This window comes from Pteropus medius, unplaced genomic scaffold (assembly GCF_902729225.1).
Source record: "Pteropus medius unplaced genomic scaffold, Ma_sr-lr_union100, whole genome shotgun sequence".
Taxonomy (NCBI): domain Eukaryota; kingdom Metazoa; phylum Chordata; class Mammalia; order Chiroptera; family Pteropodidae; genus Pteropus; species Pteropus medius.
Genome location: NW_024346667.1, coordinates 22,147,454 through 22,165,977, shown reverse-complemented (window position 1 = coordinate 22,165,977; position 18,524 = coordinate 22,147,454). Strand labels below are relative to the sequence as shown.

The following is an 18,524-nucleotide window of genomic DNA, read 5'->3' as shown; positions in this document are numbered from 1 at the left end:
CTGTGACATCACAGTATTGACAAATTCTTTATTTCTTGAATTTCTCTTTTCTTTTACATCCCAAAACCATGATTTCCATTTTTTTTCTTCCTCTCTCATTACTTCTTATTTTTTTCTTTCACCTTCCTTAAAATTTTTATTGTTGCAAAGACCAGATACTGATTCACAGTAATTTAAGTACAATGGGCAAGGCATGCTTTGAATATATAGGAAGAAATAAGGGAGGTAGGAAATCATGGAAATCCTAGAGCAGCAAATGTAGGAATTCCAGGTCTAATGGACACTAAAACTGAAATGTCTAGAACGTTCGAAGTTGGAGTTTATGAATCATTTTAAGGTTCCTCCATTTACAAGGCAGGTACTCTCAATCTCTGATTCTTTTTGTGTATTTTCTAACTTCTCTCATGACCACTTTTTTAAAAAAAAAAAACTTTATTTTTAAAGCAGTTTTAGATTCATAGGGAAGTTGAGCAGAAGATGCAGAGATTCTCCATATTCCTCCTGTCCCCACACATGCATAACCTCCCACTTTTTGAACATCCCCACTAGAGGGGTGCATTTGTTACAACTGATGAACCTACATTTGATCCATCATTATTACCCAGAGACCATAGCAGGCATGAGAGTTCTCTATTGCTGATGTGCATTCTATGGACAAATGTACAATGACATGCATCCACCCTTATAGTATAATACAGTTTCTTTTCCAGAGAATCAATTTTTAATTTTAACAAAGTCTAATCAGTTTTTTCTTTCATGGATAGTGTCTTTGCTATTGCATCCAAAATGTCATCCCCAAACCTCTGCTCATCTAGATTTTCCCCTAATGTTATCTCTAGGAATTTTATAGTTTTGCATTTTACATTGAGGTTTGTGATCCATTTTAAATTCATTTTTGTGAATGGCGTAAGGTCTTTGTCTAGATTCATTTTTTTGTATGTGAATATCCAGTTGTTCCAGCACCATTTGTTGAAAAGATTATCTGTTTGCATGGTAACAGATGGCTACTAGGTAGACTTAGAGTGGTGTTCACATCCTAAGATCTCTCAACGTCAAACACTATGTTGTACACCTCAAACTAATATAATATTGTATGCCAACTATACTTTAGTAATAAGTAAGTTAAAATATTTAAAGATGAAAATAAAAACTAAAATAAAACATAAACTTTGGCCATTCACATTTAAAAAAAAGAACAACTACTTGCTCCGCTGTAGTGTCTTTGTTTCTTTGTCAAAGATCAGTTGACTATATTTGTGTGGGTCTGTTTCTGGGCTCTCTATTCTGTTACATTGATCTATTTGTCTGTTATTTCTCCAGTACCATACAATTTTGATTACTGTAACTTTATTATAAGTCTGGAAGCCGATCAGTCTCAGTCCTCTTATTTTGCTCTTCTCCAATATTGTGTTGGCTATTCTGCATCTTTTGCCTCTCCATATAAACTTTTGTATCAGTTTGTTGATATCTACAAAAAAGCTCTCTGGGATTTTGATTGGGATTGTACTGAATCTATAGTTGGAAAGAACTGATGTCTTGACAGTATTGAGTCTTTTTATCCAAGAACATGGAATATCACTCCATTTATTTAGTTCTTACCTACATTCATCAGTTTTATAGTTTTCTTCATATAGATCTTATATATACATTATTAGATTTATTCCTAAATATTTCACTTTTGGGGGTGTTAATGTAAATAATACTATTTTTAATTTCAGTTTCTACTTGTTCATTGCTGGTATATAGGAAAATAATTGACTTTTGTATATAACATTGGATCTAGTAATTCTGCTATAATCACTTATTATTAGTTCCAGGAGCTTTTTGTTGATTCTTTTAGATTTTCTATGTAGACCATCACATCATCTGTAAATGAACACTGTTTTATTTCTTCTTTAACAACATGTATATCTATTATTTTCTTTCCCATCTTATTGCATAAGCTAGGACTACTAGTATGATACTGAAAAGCAGTGGTGAGGGAGACATTCTTACATTGTACCTGACTTTAGTGGAAAAGTTTCTAGTTTCTAACCATTAGGTGTGATATTAGCTGTATATTTTTTGTCGACATTCTTTATCAAGTTGAAGATGTTCTCTCTGTTCCTAGTTTACTAAACACTACCTAAACCAAATAATAGAATTTCATTCATATTAAAGGATTGATTCAATCTTACACATTATCATTTTAATTTTTTAATCTCTACCTCTATACCAAAAGATTTTGGGGCTTTGGTTACCTAGGATGTGTATGAACTTAGAGAGTGAAAGTGGTTCTGAAATCCTAATAGAACTATATATCTAACACAGAAAAAGTATGATTTTAAGGTAATTGTATGTGATGGACATAGTCTCTGGTTAGGCGCTGTTCTCTTGGGAAACCTGAGGGACTGGCAGCCTCAGCAGCCTCAGTGGTGGTAGTGTTGCTTGATCTTTCCTTTTCTTCTAAGTAGTATTTGTTTCATTTTGTGGATTTCCATTTTTTCCTTTGGACATATTTAGATGGCACTATAATCCAAAAGTCACATTCCTTAAGTTAGGCAATGAGACGCTGCTTTTATAGAGTATCAGTCTTAAACAGGGGAATTAAGGGACTAAAAAAGATTGTTGTTTACCAAAGATTACAAGCTAACAAGAATCTTCTTGCTGTGAATGCTCTCCTGTAGTTTCTCCCCTCTAGTCTTGGGGTGTGGGTCTTGGTTTCTATGAATTTCTAAGTCTGATGATTTTGTTTACCCTGTTGATCCATAGGCTCTAAATATGCTTTCAGTAAACATCTTTTTGTATAAATTAGCCCAAATAGCATCTCCTGCTTCAGAGCTGTAACTGTAGAAAATATTCTTGTAAACATCCTCTTAAGGGTGTGAGTCCCTTTGAGACCTGAGGCTTGACAGAAGAGATAGAATTGCTTGGTGCTAAAAGTTGGAGCAGAAGTTTCTTATTTGAAGAGTGCCAGAATTCAAGGTGTTGCGAGACTAAAATCTATGGAGGAAAGACCAGGGAATGCAAGAGGGAAGTTCAGAGAGTCATCACATTAAATTGGGCCACAGAAAGATGTAAAACCAGGAGCATGATGGTAGGAATTTGAGTCCAAGAAGAGTCAGGGCCAATACAGCAGACATGCAAGGGAGAATGAGGAAAAATGGGAATCCAAGAATATAGATTAGCGGTTTTGCTGGGGTTGCCTCATATGGTCTATGAACTGATGGGGAAGGGAGCCAAGATAGCTTTGCCTGTTTAAAAGTGTTTGGGCAAACAGTATCTGTTGGGAAGTGGGAATTAGGTCTTTCTTTCATCTAGGATATCTATAAGTAGATCCTCTTCCCTTCACCTTTATACTTGGAGGGTTTTTGCTTAAGGGTAGATTGAGTTTGCTTCTTTTTCCTATGATGATGCTTTCTTCACTCTGCCTCAAAGTATATATATTTTGAGTTTTTATGTACATTTGACTTCATTTTAATTGGTGTTATAACACTTTTTCAAAGCATAATCCAGCTATCAATGTAACTTTCTATTACATCTGTATTATTTCAATCTCTAGCTATAATGTGTTTGGCCAAAAGAAAACATTTTTGTTTTTAATACTAGAAAATGTCCTTTACTATGTTTGTAAGATAATAGGGTATAATAGAGTGCCATGACACAATGTGTGCTCAGTTTCAAAGAAGCTTTCAATTAAATTTAAAGAATTCCTATTTAGGTTTTCTTTTTCCCCCTAGAAGGTGTGTTTTATTTATTTATAAGAAGAGGGCACTGGTAGATCCTCTCCATTATATAGGTGGTGCAAAAATTCACAGTAAAGTTTAGGTTATTTTTCTTTTGAGAAATTTCAAAATAAAAATGCGTCTTTTTAAGAACTTCTAGACAGGTTGATATTAACAACATTTTATGATATTTAGCACTATCTAATATAGATTCTAAAATTTAGCAAATAGCACCAGGAACTATTTCCCTCATTTTAGCAAGGAGATTTTTCCAAGTTCTTCCTCACATTCACTGGCAGAAAATGAAACAGAATGTTAGTTACAATACTGTATTTCTAGACATTATGAGTCTACATGTGATTTAACTACAAATACATATGTTTGACATAAAATCTCTTGAATATAACAGACTATAGTAAAATCTAACACTTAATGTAATTATGTATATGGATTTTTGAATGCTAGTCTTTCAAGTAAAATTAAATAAATGAAAACTGATGGAGGAATCTTTAAAAATCATGGTAGCTTCCACGGTTCCCTGTAGAGCTTCCCGAAGCCTGCATGACAACCTTTTTTTTTTTAGTAATGTACAAGTAAATGTAAGCTATTTGGAGCTTATAGAAATTATATCAGAAGATATCTGCAGAGTGTCAGCATTTTTGAAAGAAGCAGGATATGAATTGTTTTTAGAAAGAAAAGCTTGATAGAGATCTCCTGCACTGCTGTATAGAATTGTTTCAGAGAAATATTATCTTTTGTTTGCTATTAAGATTTGTCAGACCGGAATCCAAAAAACATATCGATTGTTGTCAGTAAATTGCATATGCTGGATAGATCTGTTTATATTACAATTGTATGAAGCTTATTTTATTCTGTTGGCTTGGGGCAGATCGTACTAGCAAAGAAACTCAGATTTAACACCTCCCCTCCTACCAAGCAATTCCTTCATCCATTTTGAATTTGTTTTATAAGGGAAAAAAGACATCAGCTCATAAATCTGGGCATTGGCTTGCACAATTTTGTTGAGATATTTATTTATTTATTTTGTTGAGAAAATTATTTCTTCACTTCCACTATTAATGTTAAACTTTTATATATCCTGATCTATCTTAGGAGATGAGATACTAGTCATGTTTAATTTATTAGCTGCTAAGTTTACTTCCTTTATTCCATTTTCGATTACCTAAAGGACCCAGGATGGAAGCTGACATATGGTTTCGCTGCAGGACTGGTTGAACATCTGCAACTTATGCAATAGTTTAAATTTCTCAAATAAATTGCTTGCCTAAGTAAGATAACATTTTATATCCATCCCGTTCAGTTGAGTTGAACATTTATGCTTTTATATTATAAGGTGTACAGTATGTTCTGTCCTGTAAGAAACCAAAACCAGTGGAAGACAAAAAATTTTTTTTGAGTTTTGAGCTCAGGTGGAAATACTAACAGGGAAATCACGATACTTACACAGAGAGAAAGAAGTGTTTCAGGGGAGAGAGAGAATGAGGAGGAAGAAAGTCAGAGTTGGAACCATGGGTTTACGGCACCTGTGAGGACAGCAGCCACAGTGTTCTCTCTTCACGATGGATGTAGAGGGCGGAGAGGGAAAGAAGCGAGTATAATTCCTGGGTTTGGGCATTGAGAACCTAGGCGGATGGTGGTGATGTTAACTGCGAGTTGAGAAGCCAGGACAGAAGTGGGTACATATTTGGTCAGAAAAGCAGGATACGCCTTTGGTTGTTTTATTTATTTATTTTTTTCTTTTTCTTTTTTTTAAAAAAATTATTGGGGTAACATTAATAAAATCAAATAAGTTTCAAGCGTACAATTCAACAGTATGTCGTATATATATTGCATTGTGTGTTCACCTCCCAAGGTTAGATTTCCTTCCATCACCAAATTTTTTACCCCTATTTGCCTCCTTCCCCCTCTCCCCCTTCCCTCTGGTAACCACTAATCCACAGTTCGTCTCCACGAGTCTCTGTTGGTTTGTCCTGTTTGTTGCTGTCTGTTTTATATCCCAGAAGTGGCTCCTGGGCTCCACCAGTTATTGCCTGTATGATCTGGGGATTCATTAAACTTCTCCATTTCTAATTCATGAAATGAAGACCTATTCCATGGAGATAAATAAGATAATCATTATTCCATGGGGATGTGGTAAGATCTAAATGAGAGAATGTTTATAAATACTTGACACACATGGCAGGTACTCCGTAGATGATAACTTTAATTATTATTGTTCGTCCTTTCCTTCCCTTTCTAAATGCATAAAAATCATCCTTCAAGTCCAAGCTCAAGAAGTGCCTTGCAGTGCTCCTTAGCCTAGTCAAGGCTATGATTGAAAGCAATAGCAATACCTATAATAAAGAATTACTGAAATGGGGGTATCATGAATATTCAGGGACAAAACACAGAGAACAGTTAATCCTCTGAGGCTGAAGCTGGAGGCCAGGCCTAAGTGTGTCCCTTTGTAGCTCCATAGGCTACGAAGTCGTGGGGGCTCATCCCTGCTTCTCTCTGTGCATCCATGCCACCTTTTTGTCTTCCCTACGCTCACCTTGTTTCTCTGCTCACAAAGGACTTCCCTGTTCCTTATAACTTACAGTCGCATATGCTTCTGGCTTGTTTTGATTTATTCCTACCATAGCTTCATGAGATTATAGGTCACATGAATTTTGACACTTAATTTTGATGCGCGTGATCTGAATTTAATTTTTCCAGAGACAGAATGTTTGGCCTAACCTCCAAGATTCCCCTATGGTCAGATGTCTAGCTATAGCCTTGGTGAAAATTGAAACTGTATGATATTAGGCTTACGTCTTTCTCAAAGTTGTAGGCAGGACAATATAAGCTAAAAGGTGTGTGTGTGTGTGTGTGTGTGTGTGTGTAGGCGGGGTTGGGAGTGGGTTATAGCCAGCAAAGTAATTTGTTGTCAGAGGTAATTTGTTTATAAGGAGGAAAAAATCACTCAGGTTAAATCCCTGAGGTACTGGGGGATTTAACTAAGACGATACAAAGGAAATACAAAAACGTAGGGTATAAAATACAACTGTGATATATAGGAATTGGAAAATTAGCAGACAAATTGCCTCTGTCTCAACCTGATTTTGCACATCTTCATTTTTCTCTCTGTAGACTGGTTTTATTTACTCACTTAATAAAATTAATTGCTCATTCAACACAGGCAAATAGTTCATCCAGGCACAGTTCTAGGTTTTCTGTGCTTATTCACGGTATCAAATCCCTATCAGTTTGTCTTACTTTGGTTCTGTCCCCACTGATTTAGTAATCTTCACATTGCAGTTTTCAGGGCTCAGTCTTTGCATCTTCTTTCTCCCTCAACACTCATTTTCTTAGTGATCTTGTTCAGTCTAAAAGCTATAAATTCTATGTATATTCGAATAACTCCAAATTTATTTCTCCTTTGAACCCCAGACCCATGGACCCGGCTTCCCACTTTATGTCTCTACTCAGAACTTCCATCACTAACAGATCACTATCTTTTCTCACCAGAATTATCATAATAGACTTCAAACTGGTTTTCTCGCTTTATCTCTGGATCCCATTACAGTCTATTTTCATTAGATTTCCCGCAGTGATCTTTGTAACAAATAACTGGGACTCTGGACTCCTCTGCTCAAATCTCTCCCTTGGCACACCTTCTCTTGTAGAATGGGAGTCAATGTTCTTCTAATCCTCTACAAAGCCCTCAGGACTATGCCTCTCCCCCTTCCTCCAGGCTTTATCTCTTACTATTCGCAATGGTTCATTTTTGTTCTCTTACTTCTCTGCTGTCTTGTAACAAGCTAGAGAAAACCGTACCTCAGGGCATTTGTACTTACTTTTTTTCTCTGCCTCAAAATTCCTTTCCCAAGGTATTTCTGTTCTCTCCTTCAGGCTTTCACTTAAATGTTACCCTTTCTGTGACACTTTCCCTCAGCGCCTGTTTAAAATCTCTGCCTCTCAACGCCGTACTCCCTAACCCTGCTTGCTACTTTATTTCACTGTAAAACATTTATCAGGGTTTGACACACTGAGCCTTGCTTATTGATTGGTTGATTGATTCTCTCTCCCACTGGTAGAAGGTAAACTCCATAAAGGGAGATTTCTGAGTGATCTGTTCATCCATGTGCCCTCAGTATCTAGAAAAATGCTTGACATTTGGTACCTTTGGTAAACACTCGATAATACATGCTGAATTAATAAGTGAACAAGGAAATGGCATTTGGTCATATTGTTTGATTGTTCTCTGGGAAATTCATGGAGGAGAGAAAACTTTTCTTATATATCTGGAATATGCAAGGCATTTTGTATTTTTCATTTTTTTCACATAATCCACTCTATATAGTGTGTGATATTCTCCCATTTTACCAAAGAGGACGCTGAAATTGAGAGGGTCAAAGCAACGCAACCAAAGTAGAGTTTGTGATGTGAACCCCGTTCTCTCTTTAAAACCTGTGATCCTTCCATTAATACATGCTGCTAGAATTATGATTTCTATCCTCATCCCTATACATAATATTTCTGTTTCTCAAGTGATAATTAGTCCTGCTCTTTTCCTTGCAAAATAGCAATAGAAAAAATGCTATAGATTTACTTCCTTTTTTGGTAAACATTTAGAAGATAAATATTCTCGGAAAAGGTTTTGGAGTAGAGATTCTTCCATTACTGTTGCATTCTTCTCTGACAGTCATTAGTGGCCTTTGATTCTTTTATCCAGACATTTCTCATCAGGCCCTGCTCTTTCCCAGTCTCCACAGCCTGCATCTCTTCCCAGCTGAGCCACTTTCTGCTTAAAAACTCAGTCTATTCTTGGGTTCTTGTGTCACAAAAATGACATTTTTCTCTAATGTTTTTGAAAATATTAATTGTAGGTTTTCTGAAAATTTCACCTGCTCTCCATCCCACATTGTGTCTCATTTCTCTGAGATTTCTTTTTCTTTTTCTCCTTTTTTTCTTCTTTGGTTTCTACCTTTAATGTTATAAAGTTTTTTTGGTTTTTCACTGGTTGTACATTCATATTAAACATTAAATGGAAGCTTTGGTGCATGAGTGGGGCTTAACCATTAAGGCGCATTAAAGGGTAACTCCCTTCAAACTGTGAATATCTAGAAGTCTTCTCTCTTGATCTTTGTCCATTTTCTGCATCTAGTCTTTCGCCTGGCTGTGGCATTCTGCAAGCGCGTGTGTGGAGGAATGTGGGGATCTCATCATTCAGTTTGTAGACTTTCCTTAATTCCTAGCTTTCCGTACAGTGCATCAGCTCTTCTCTAGGTCAGCAGGATTAATTACTTTATGGAAAGAAAGGGCAGTGGTCTTGACCAAACCCCCAGTTTTCAGCTTAGTATCCCCCAAACCCCAGACTCCTATCCCCACTCCTTTTGAAGTACAAGTCTCCAATTTCTGAGTCTTCCTGAAATTCTGTAGTTCAAACCAGATTCATTCTTGCAGTTTTCTTCCAGGCAGGCATGTAGGGCAGAACTTATATTATTCTAAGTCATTTACCATTCGGAGCAATAGACCAAATAATGTTTAGGTGACTGGACTCTGGAGAGAAACTCCCTTGGTTCAAACCCTGACTCTGCCACTTATTAAGTGTATGATATTGGGTAAATTCTTCAGCCTGTCAGGGCCGTCCTCACCTGTAAATTGTGGATAATAATAGTACCTATCCCAGAGGGCTATTACAACAATAAAAGCACTTATAAAAGTGTCTGGCATATAATAGATTCTAGATAAACTTTTGGATTTATTATGCATTTACGGTCTTTTCACAACCTGCTGATATCTACCCAAAACTGTTGTTCCCTTTCCCATTCTTTTGTCCTTATAGATTTTAACAGTTGTCTCTATTTTCTTATTATCAATTTAATAACATTTGGGGAGCAAGTTGATATAAATGCACATGTTTAATACTTTATAATTGATGCTATCTCTACAATGGAACTCCCCTATATGTATTCCCTTCCAATTATCAGTATGGTAATTGAATACCTGTTTTGATAATCTGTCTGGTACTTGCTTGCTTCTAGGAGATGGCTTTCTTTCCAGTCCCTTTTCTAGGGACCAGATTCCTATTACCAAACCCCAACCAGGCTACGGATGGGTAAGTATTTCCGATGGCAACTACCTGCTTGCTTAGAGTCCCTTAAATTCCCTGTGTCCAAAGTCACCTTCACCTGTCCAACTTAAGGAGGCACTTCCACTTTTATATGTTGGAATTTTCAATGCCTGTGGCTTGTCCTCAGAATTACTAATCACTGTTTTTCTTGTCGGCTGGGGTCAAATTCCTTGTTTTCGCACCTTTTGAATTCTCCCCACTTTTTAACTGCACCATGCCTAGATGTGTACTGAAATGTGACATGACATCCTCTTTGACGTTTTCTTCCTAAATCTAAATTCTTACTCCTCATTTACATTTTTCCCTTTTTTTCTAATATTCTCTTCTTTCTCAGAAATTTGAAATAACACTTTTCATAAGTTTTAAAATCTGACTTTTAGCAATGTGATGACAGATATATTTATATTATATCTACTAAAAATATGTATAAGTGGCTGTATACACAGGAAGTAATCAGCAATGCAGTATTGTTTAGGGAGATGTGATGGTCTTCTCATTACTATAATAAGGGGCATTTTTATTTTTTATTGTACATGACCAGAACATTCCAATTTCACCCTAGTTGCGCATTATGCTTCATATTCCAAAATAAGAAACAGTAATAGGTTTTTATTTGTAGTTTATGATAGTGAAAATGATTTTGTGGCAATGGCATTTTCATAATCACTCTCCCCCACCACTACTGTCATTACTATCAAATTAAGAAATACACAAATATTTATTTAGAAATCTCTGTGAACATAAAATGTTTAGGATTTTACACTATTTTCTCTTCCCTTACATGGGTTTTTAGGAGATATAGCTATTTTGAAGTGGACAAAAATGACCTCAAATTTATAAAATGCATCTAAAATATTTAATAATGTAAGCTACTGAGTAGTAGAGAGGGACAAAAAATAGAGTGTATGTTAATCTTAACAAGTCAGAAGTATTATGAATAATGGAAGTGAAGCTCCTTGGTCTGGAACAGAAAATGCCACTTGCTAAACTGTCATATACTAATTAGAATGCAACTGCATTTTTCTTTGGTTGTTTACTCTTGCTTACAAGTGTGCTATCATCATGCCAGATTTATTCTATCTGTGAGGGGCCAGGCATCTCATTCACTGTGCAGAGATCAGCAGGCTTTCCTTTGTAGAGCTCTAATAAAACAGAAACCAACTTCTAGTAACATATCTCATGGAAGAAGAGAGAAAAGAAAGGAAGGAAGAAACAAATGGAGGAAAACTTGCCAAACTAGTTCTCATTCTCATGTTCAAGCATTGAGTCACTGTTGAGTACAGACAGTTGGTTTGCTAATATCATGTATACTCATTTAGGCTAGTGTTGAAAAGATTGCTGTCTAAATATGGAAATCATGTAGGAAGTGAAATAAGCAAGTATTGCTTCTAGTTTGAGTTTATATTTATCGTTGGCTATGTAAATGTTCAATCAAAATTACACAGTTTGTAGAGATTTAATTTATAGTAATTTACATGTAAATATATATTCAAATGAAGGTCAGGATCCATCTTATTTAAATTTATTATCTGACTGATATTGGAGAGACATATATCTTATTAATCGTGTCTAACCCAGTTAACTTTGTAACTCACATATTACTCCATCCTACTATAGCAACTCCCAGCTCTATAATTTTATTGTTGTATTAATCACTTTTTAAGAAAAGAGCTCAAAAGTAGAGAATACAAATATTCCTACTTTTTCTGCTACATCGTTTTGTTTGGTTCAGGAACTTTTCTCTTTTAGCATTAGTAAAAAAATGTCACTTCTTAATAAATAATTCTTTACCAACCATTTGATAGAAAACCATTTTGAGTTAGTAAGCCCTATAAAATTATGGGTTTATGGAATTTTTCCATTCTGTTAATAAGCTTCAAGTCCTGTTGAAAAATGACACTTTTCAGAATTAGAAAAAGGCATCTTACATCAAAATATTATATCGGCCTCTCCCTTTCAAACATGCCACACTTAGAAGTTCTATAGCTCCAAGGTAAAGATGTCCGCCTCTCTGAGCTTAGTTGGTCTACTAAGCCAGTTACATATTATACCAGAGTGAGCTCGTTTTGGCATTTTGTCAAATGACTATAGCTTCCCTGCAAATTTGTAAAGTGTGGTCGATAAAAAGAGACACCTTTAATTTGTTTTTACCTCTAAGAGTCAGAGAGAGAAGCCAAAGAGCCATAACTGTTTTTCCTCTTTTGAAGATTGATTTGAATGCCGTAAAATATGTCAGGTTCAGAGTTGTGTAGAGCATGGTGACCTTGGAACCAAGAGAGCTGTGAGTTCCATTCCTACATGGTTTTATAGTTCCCCTCTTAGAAATCGTGTACCAACTGTATCCCTAACTCCAGCTCAGTTTGCTAATCTGTGGGCCACGGGTCAGATTTAACCTTCTGATGTATCTTTTTGTGGCCACATTTTTAAATGTTATTTTTGCTAACATGCAACAGAAAAAAAAAAAACCCTCAATTTCTAATTTTTCTTAAAAATCAGAAGCTCTGTCTGAGGTCCCATGCATAGGGGACCAACTGGCCAAAGCAGAGTAGCTGCTGCTTCCTCGAATGGCTCTCTGGGCCGTCATCCTCCTTCCTCAGCCCACACGTTTGTCTGTTAACCTGCCTGGGCCCATTACCATTTAAGTTTGCAAGCCGTGTTTTGATTTAGGGTGGCTCGTTACCTATGTAGCAGCGATCTGATTTGAAAAAGGTGATTCTTGCTGCTTCATACAGGACATAAACCGAATTTCAATTTTTCAGTCCCTCAGCCGAGTGTCCTTGTGTAGCAGACAAGCTGCCCAAGCTTATCCAGAATATTCAGCCAGAGCCAACAGTATCTAGATAAAATAGGGGTTCTTCATTAATCTGTAGTTTGAGCAAGGGAGTATAGCCGAGTCAGTACAAGTCAAACATCATTGCTTGAAAGAAAAGACAAAAAACAAAAACTGGAAGTCTACTGCTTTGTTCTAAAGGGATGGCAACATTACTGGACCATAAAAGGCACATTTATGTGGTAGAAGTAAAGCTTTCATTAAGATTTTCCACAATGTTACCTTTTTAAAAAATTCAAAATGGCTCTTATTTTATAAATGTGCATTTTTTTCACAAATGACTAAACCCCATGAGTACTGTGGAATGACTCATGCTAGGTGATCATACTTTGTTCTTAAAATAATCACTCAGTGGAGACATTTGAAAACCAAATTCATGAAACAAAGTTCATTTTGTCATGTGTGGGCATTTATAAATATCATAGCTGAGAAGGAGAGGAAGGGATGGTTAAGCACCGGGAAGGAGTCCCTCACGTGCAGTGGCATTGTGAAGAAGCAGTGAGAGACCTTCACAGCTCTGCCGAGACAGCTGTTTAAATAAGGTTTGAGACAAGCTTGAAGGAGAAGGCTTTGCCTGTGTTTTGCTTGCTGATGGTTCTGTACAAAAGCCTGATATTGATCTGGCATTTGAAGGGGCACCTGTAAATGCTCGAGATGATGTTTTGTGAAGGATAAATTGGTAGAGTTATTTAGAAAGAAAAGAATTAAGTTCAATTTTCTATAGTGACTGATCCATAAATGCTCTTAGAGGGAAAAGCTTAGTATTTGGTTGCCTATAGAGGCACTGGGCAAAGTCCCTCATGTGCTAGAGGCAGGGGATCCAGGAAGGACATTTATAATATTCTTTAGCTTGTCAGCTGCACAGCATGAGAAATATTTGCAAGCCAGGGTTATTCCTGCAGCAAACATTTAAGACCGCTGAGAAGGAGCAGTCTGTATTTTGTTGAATGTGTATAATTCCGGTGACCCTGGGTTAAATTTGCCTAGGATCATGTGCAAGAAAAAGTGAGAAAATCTAGGCAGGAAAAAAAAAATTATCAGATCTATGGTGGTACTGGATTGAATGCAGGGTCAGACAATCAGGTATGTGAATGTTCAAATTTTTGTGATTCTTTGTTGTTGCTAGTGTTAGTAACCCCAGACTACTAAGTAAAGCCAACAGCATGGCAGTCCAGCCACTGGATCAGCCTCCCAGTGAGCCATGACTGGGAGCCTCTGAGCCTCTAACTTACAGGTCGAAACCTGGAGAAGGTGTATTGTGTAGTTTTCCACTTTAACACACCTCCCACACTCTCAACTCAGTATTTCATAGGTTGGGGTTGACAAGCAAAGTTGTGAAAAATGCAGTCTGATAGTTACATATTATCTGTCAAGTTAATAACTCCCTTAGGGTTTTTGGGAAAAATTTTTCTAACCTGACATTTGAAAACACTGCAGGTTTCAGCCTGTCTACTACCCCCAGTTACAGAGACCCGTATCCAAATGCTATACCATATGTTAACAACCCACAAATACCAGATAGAATAGAGATGCATCTGACACTGTTTGAGCCCCTCTCTTCAAACAGTCCTGGATGTTACAGGCAGGAAAAAAGCGAACCAATTTTGCTAAATCAAGCATTCTCATTGACCCAGCTTGACTCGCATTGCGTCAATGTCAGTAATGATGGAACTTTCTGCAGTAGTCAGGAGATATTTAACTGCCCAGGGAAAAATCACCACTTGTTGTTTGTCTACCATTTTATATTTCCATTTTAAATATTTCCTGAGTTTGGTTAACTATGTTTGAATGCTATGTTATAGATAGAATATATATTTTAAGAACATACCTTTTCTCTAAGTGAAAATAATGGTGATCCCTGGAAAAGTCAATGATTAGGACATTCTAATAAGCTATGAATTAAATTTGTTTATTGGTTCCCATGTACCCTTACTGTATTGCGTCTTCAATATGGATTATCATCTTTCTCTCTGCACACATTATTTCAAAATGAAAATTTTGAGATTCAGCATCATAAAAATAGTTATCTCAAGGTCTCCCTCTAGGCGCTTGATTCATGTAGTTATAATACCATCCTTGTTGGAATTTCCCAAATTCATTTTGCCCCTGTATATCACAGTTTTCATTCTCTAATAATCCATCCTGTAACCTTTCCCACAAGCTTTTTTCATACGTCTCTTTTATGTCTCTTAGTTCAAGCTCCTATTAACTCATGACTAGATTACTAAACTCTTTTAAATTTATTTTTTACTTTCTGGATTTTTATCTCTGATACTCTATTTTTACTCTAACCTTAAGTTGTACAACCACTGTAGTGATTCATGGTATCATGGCATTTGGTTTGGGGACACTTGTAATTGACCACATTAAATATAAATGCCAGTCTTCAAATTTCAAATCATTTTAGCGGTTTTACTTTCTAACTACGTTTGTTAGAAATTTGTTGCCTTTTGTATTGGTTGCCTTGATTTTCTCTCCAGTCAAGCTAACACTTCCTTTCCTTTCTTGTGACACTTTTGATGAAACGAACTCAAGTTCTCTTTTATGCCTCAGAAACTCTATAAACTATTATCGTTCTTCCATTTTTCTCTCTTTCATCCCCCTTCCCTCTCATTCCCCCCAGCTCTCTCAATGAATATTTAATGCTGGTGCTATACAAAGAGTTAACATTAAAAACAAGCTTGAAATGGGTAAATAAAGGTAACAAGTTTATAAACCCAAATACTTTTAGGCTACCTCCTGTTACAAATAGCATGCAATTCTGCACTTCGTTCCCCCAACACCATTTGCCACAGTTATAGTCCGTTTTCTAATTTAAAATTTCGCTCTTTTGTAATTTTTCTTAAGAATCAATGGTCAAAACAATGTCCTAAATTAAAAATCATGCATTAATTACAGAGAACGACATATTGTAAGGAGATGGTACTGCATCACTAATAATTAATTTTTAGTTTAAAGGTGATTAAAGGAAGTTTATGTTTTAAAGTACAAGATTGAGATTTGTTATAATTGCCCTGGGTAAGTAAACAGAGATAGGCCCAGCTATCACTGCCAGAAAGGGAGCAACTTCTAGCCAAGGCATGCATGCATATGTGTGTATTTGGGGGTAGAGTTAGAGTTCATTTAATATCCAGAGAGATTATCCAACTACAAATGTAAAAAAAAAAAAAAAAAAATCCACTGGAGGCTTTTGCAAAGGATGCATGAAAACCCCAGCTCAGAGTCATGGGAGAGGGCACCGAAGAGGCGGCTTATGCTGGACTAAAGCATGAGTGGAGACTCGTCAGAAGGGGTGGTGGGCACTGCCAGAAAGGGAATGATACAAATTGAAGCAAAGCGACAGGAGCAAGTGAAGGACATTTAGGGAACTACAAGTTACAGGATATGAAAACCTATGATTTTAGGGAGGGAAGTCACTTGATTAAATTAGTGTTTTTGAAAAATCAATCTAGAAGCAAAGTAGACTATTTCAATGAGTCTCTGACTATATGCCTGAAGAATACTGATGTGGTCGAAGCTGCTCAAATCAAGTAATAGTAGTTTATCAGGAAAATTGGTAATTTTCTCAATGATAATATTTTCTCCCGTATTTTCTTTTCATTTAAAGAAATTTCTATCATTTATTTGCCTACAAGTACCACAGATAACAAAAATAAATAAGTGGTATTGAGTTGACATAAATGAATAAGTATAATAACTGAAAGTCATTTATGTTTAGTTTTAATTTTAGTTTTTGCAAACATACTGTCTTTGGTTGTATGTTTTTATAATTTATGATATAAAATATTATGTTTTATGTTATAAAAAATTCCTCAGTTTATATGCTGAAATAAATCTCTAAATGTTATGTGATATCTACAGAATAAAAATAGCATTCAAAGTCCCTCTGCCTAGTTCCACTGCTGCTCTGTCTCACACCCTCTTGGCTTCACTTCTGCCTTCAGCCCCTACACACCAGGTATTTCCCCGAAGGTTCAGGTCACTCTACGCCAATAGTGTCTCATCTCAAGGGTCACATGTCTTTTACATTTTCATTGGTGTGGAGGAGCTAACATCCCTAAAGACAGTTCTCAAGAAGAGGAGCGTATTTATTGCATAGTCTTCCCAGCCACCCTAGATTGATTCTGAGAGCAGCTCCCTAGGTTCTGCGGTCTGTCCTGGATGGGCCCAGCTCCCCAGTCATCAAGGATCCCATCCACAATGACACTGCACTGGGGATTCTCTCCCAAATAAACACCGTGAACACGGATTTGTCTCAGGCCCCACTATTGAAGGTAAATCCTCTCCTTTAATGATGATCTCTCCCCCTCATTGTTGAGGACCATTAGGGGACAGAATAGTCTTAGAGGGACAAGAAGAGCTTTTGAGGTTATTGCCATGATCAGGGCAAATATGATCATGGTATTGGTCCTATCTAATGCAGCCCCAGCTAGGATGGGGCACATGCACTGGTTATTATAAGAAAAATAATGTCATAATAAAAACATATGCATGGTGTGCTATCATATTCAAAAATTGTAAACATATTAGTTTTTTTTTTTTATTTTACAAATCTCTCTTTTTTTTCTTCTATGATTCCACTTGTATAGTCTAAAACAGGTCAAAGTTCTGGTGTTGGTAGTCTGGTTAATGGTGACCTTTACAGAGCAATGGGTGGTATAATGATTGTGAGGAGGCACGAGTCCAGTATCATTTTAATATTTTCATATTTATGTAATGTATATAAAACATGGATTATTTTCATATTAGAAATGAGGACACTGAACAAAGTGTAAATGATTTTTTTAAGGTGAGACAACAAGTGAGGGACAGACTTGACAAAGACTTTGCTACAGATCCTAATAAAGAAATATATATTTTCATCTACGGCCATGCTACCCTGAACAAGCCTGATCCTGTCTGATCTCAGAAGCTAAGCGGGGTCAGACCTGGTTAGTACTTGGATGGGAAGACCGCCTAGGAAGACCAGGTGCTGTAGTCTTAAAACATAAAAAAAAATAAGGGATTGTAAGCTGACAAGGTTCTTGCAATCTATGAGGTCAGCCAAGGGTTGCCTCACCAAAAACAATTAAAAAAAGAAGTATATATTTTCAACGAACATACCCAAACTAAGATACTTTCTAATTGCTTTGCTGAACTACATTCATCACAGGTTTTGAAAGATGTGAATAAATATTACTAACTTCCTCATTCAAATTCTGAGTCAAATGAGATAGGATAGAGAATTGGCAGATGTAGACCAAAGTATTTCCTTTATTTCTGATAAAACTAAAATTCATGAATGGGGGTTATTTGTTTAACTTCAGAACTAGAAAGAACTACCAACTTAAGAGCCCTAACTGTTTCCAGCTTGTCTCTATGGAAAGGAAAGAGGAAGGAGCTGGGCATCCCATGCTAAGATTCTCCTTCAAAACACATTAATGAGATTTAAGACGCTCTGCCTCTAAAAAAGGAAGAGTGAAAGAGCAGAGAAATACCAGGGGTCTTATGCTAGATGGGAGAACACAGGAACAGGGTATAATGTACCCTCTAAATAACGTGATCACTCATGAATTCGTTCATTAACAAACGTGTGCATTGTGAGCACTGTTTCAGGTACACAGGGCTACAGCGATGAGCAAGACAGAGTGTTCCCTGCCTCCTGATGCTGGCTAGAATCTGAAAAACTAAAAAAAAGTATAAAATCTACAGTATAAAATCAAGACTTTGCTAGTTTTTGATAAACCATAATAGATGATGCTAAAGTGTGAATCTTCTAATACGAATGAATTAAAAACTTCAGCCTATGAGTTGCATGAAGATGTATATGTTTTATCTTTTTATTGTATTATGCTTTTAGAAGAGATAACTTCACATCTGACTCTAATATCAG

At 36.4% G+C, this 18,524-nt stretch overlaps 1 pseudogene; it reads left to right on the top strand.

The window, feature by feature from the left end:
* The first annotated feature begins 17,513 nt into the window (after positions 1-17,513).
* LOC120613548 (uncharacterized) lies at positions 17,514-17,633 on the top strand (annotated as a pseudogene).
* Positions 17,634-18,524: the final 891 nt, after the last annotated feature.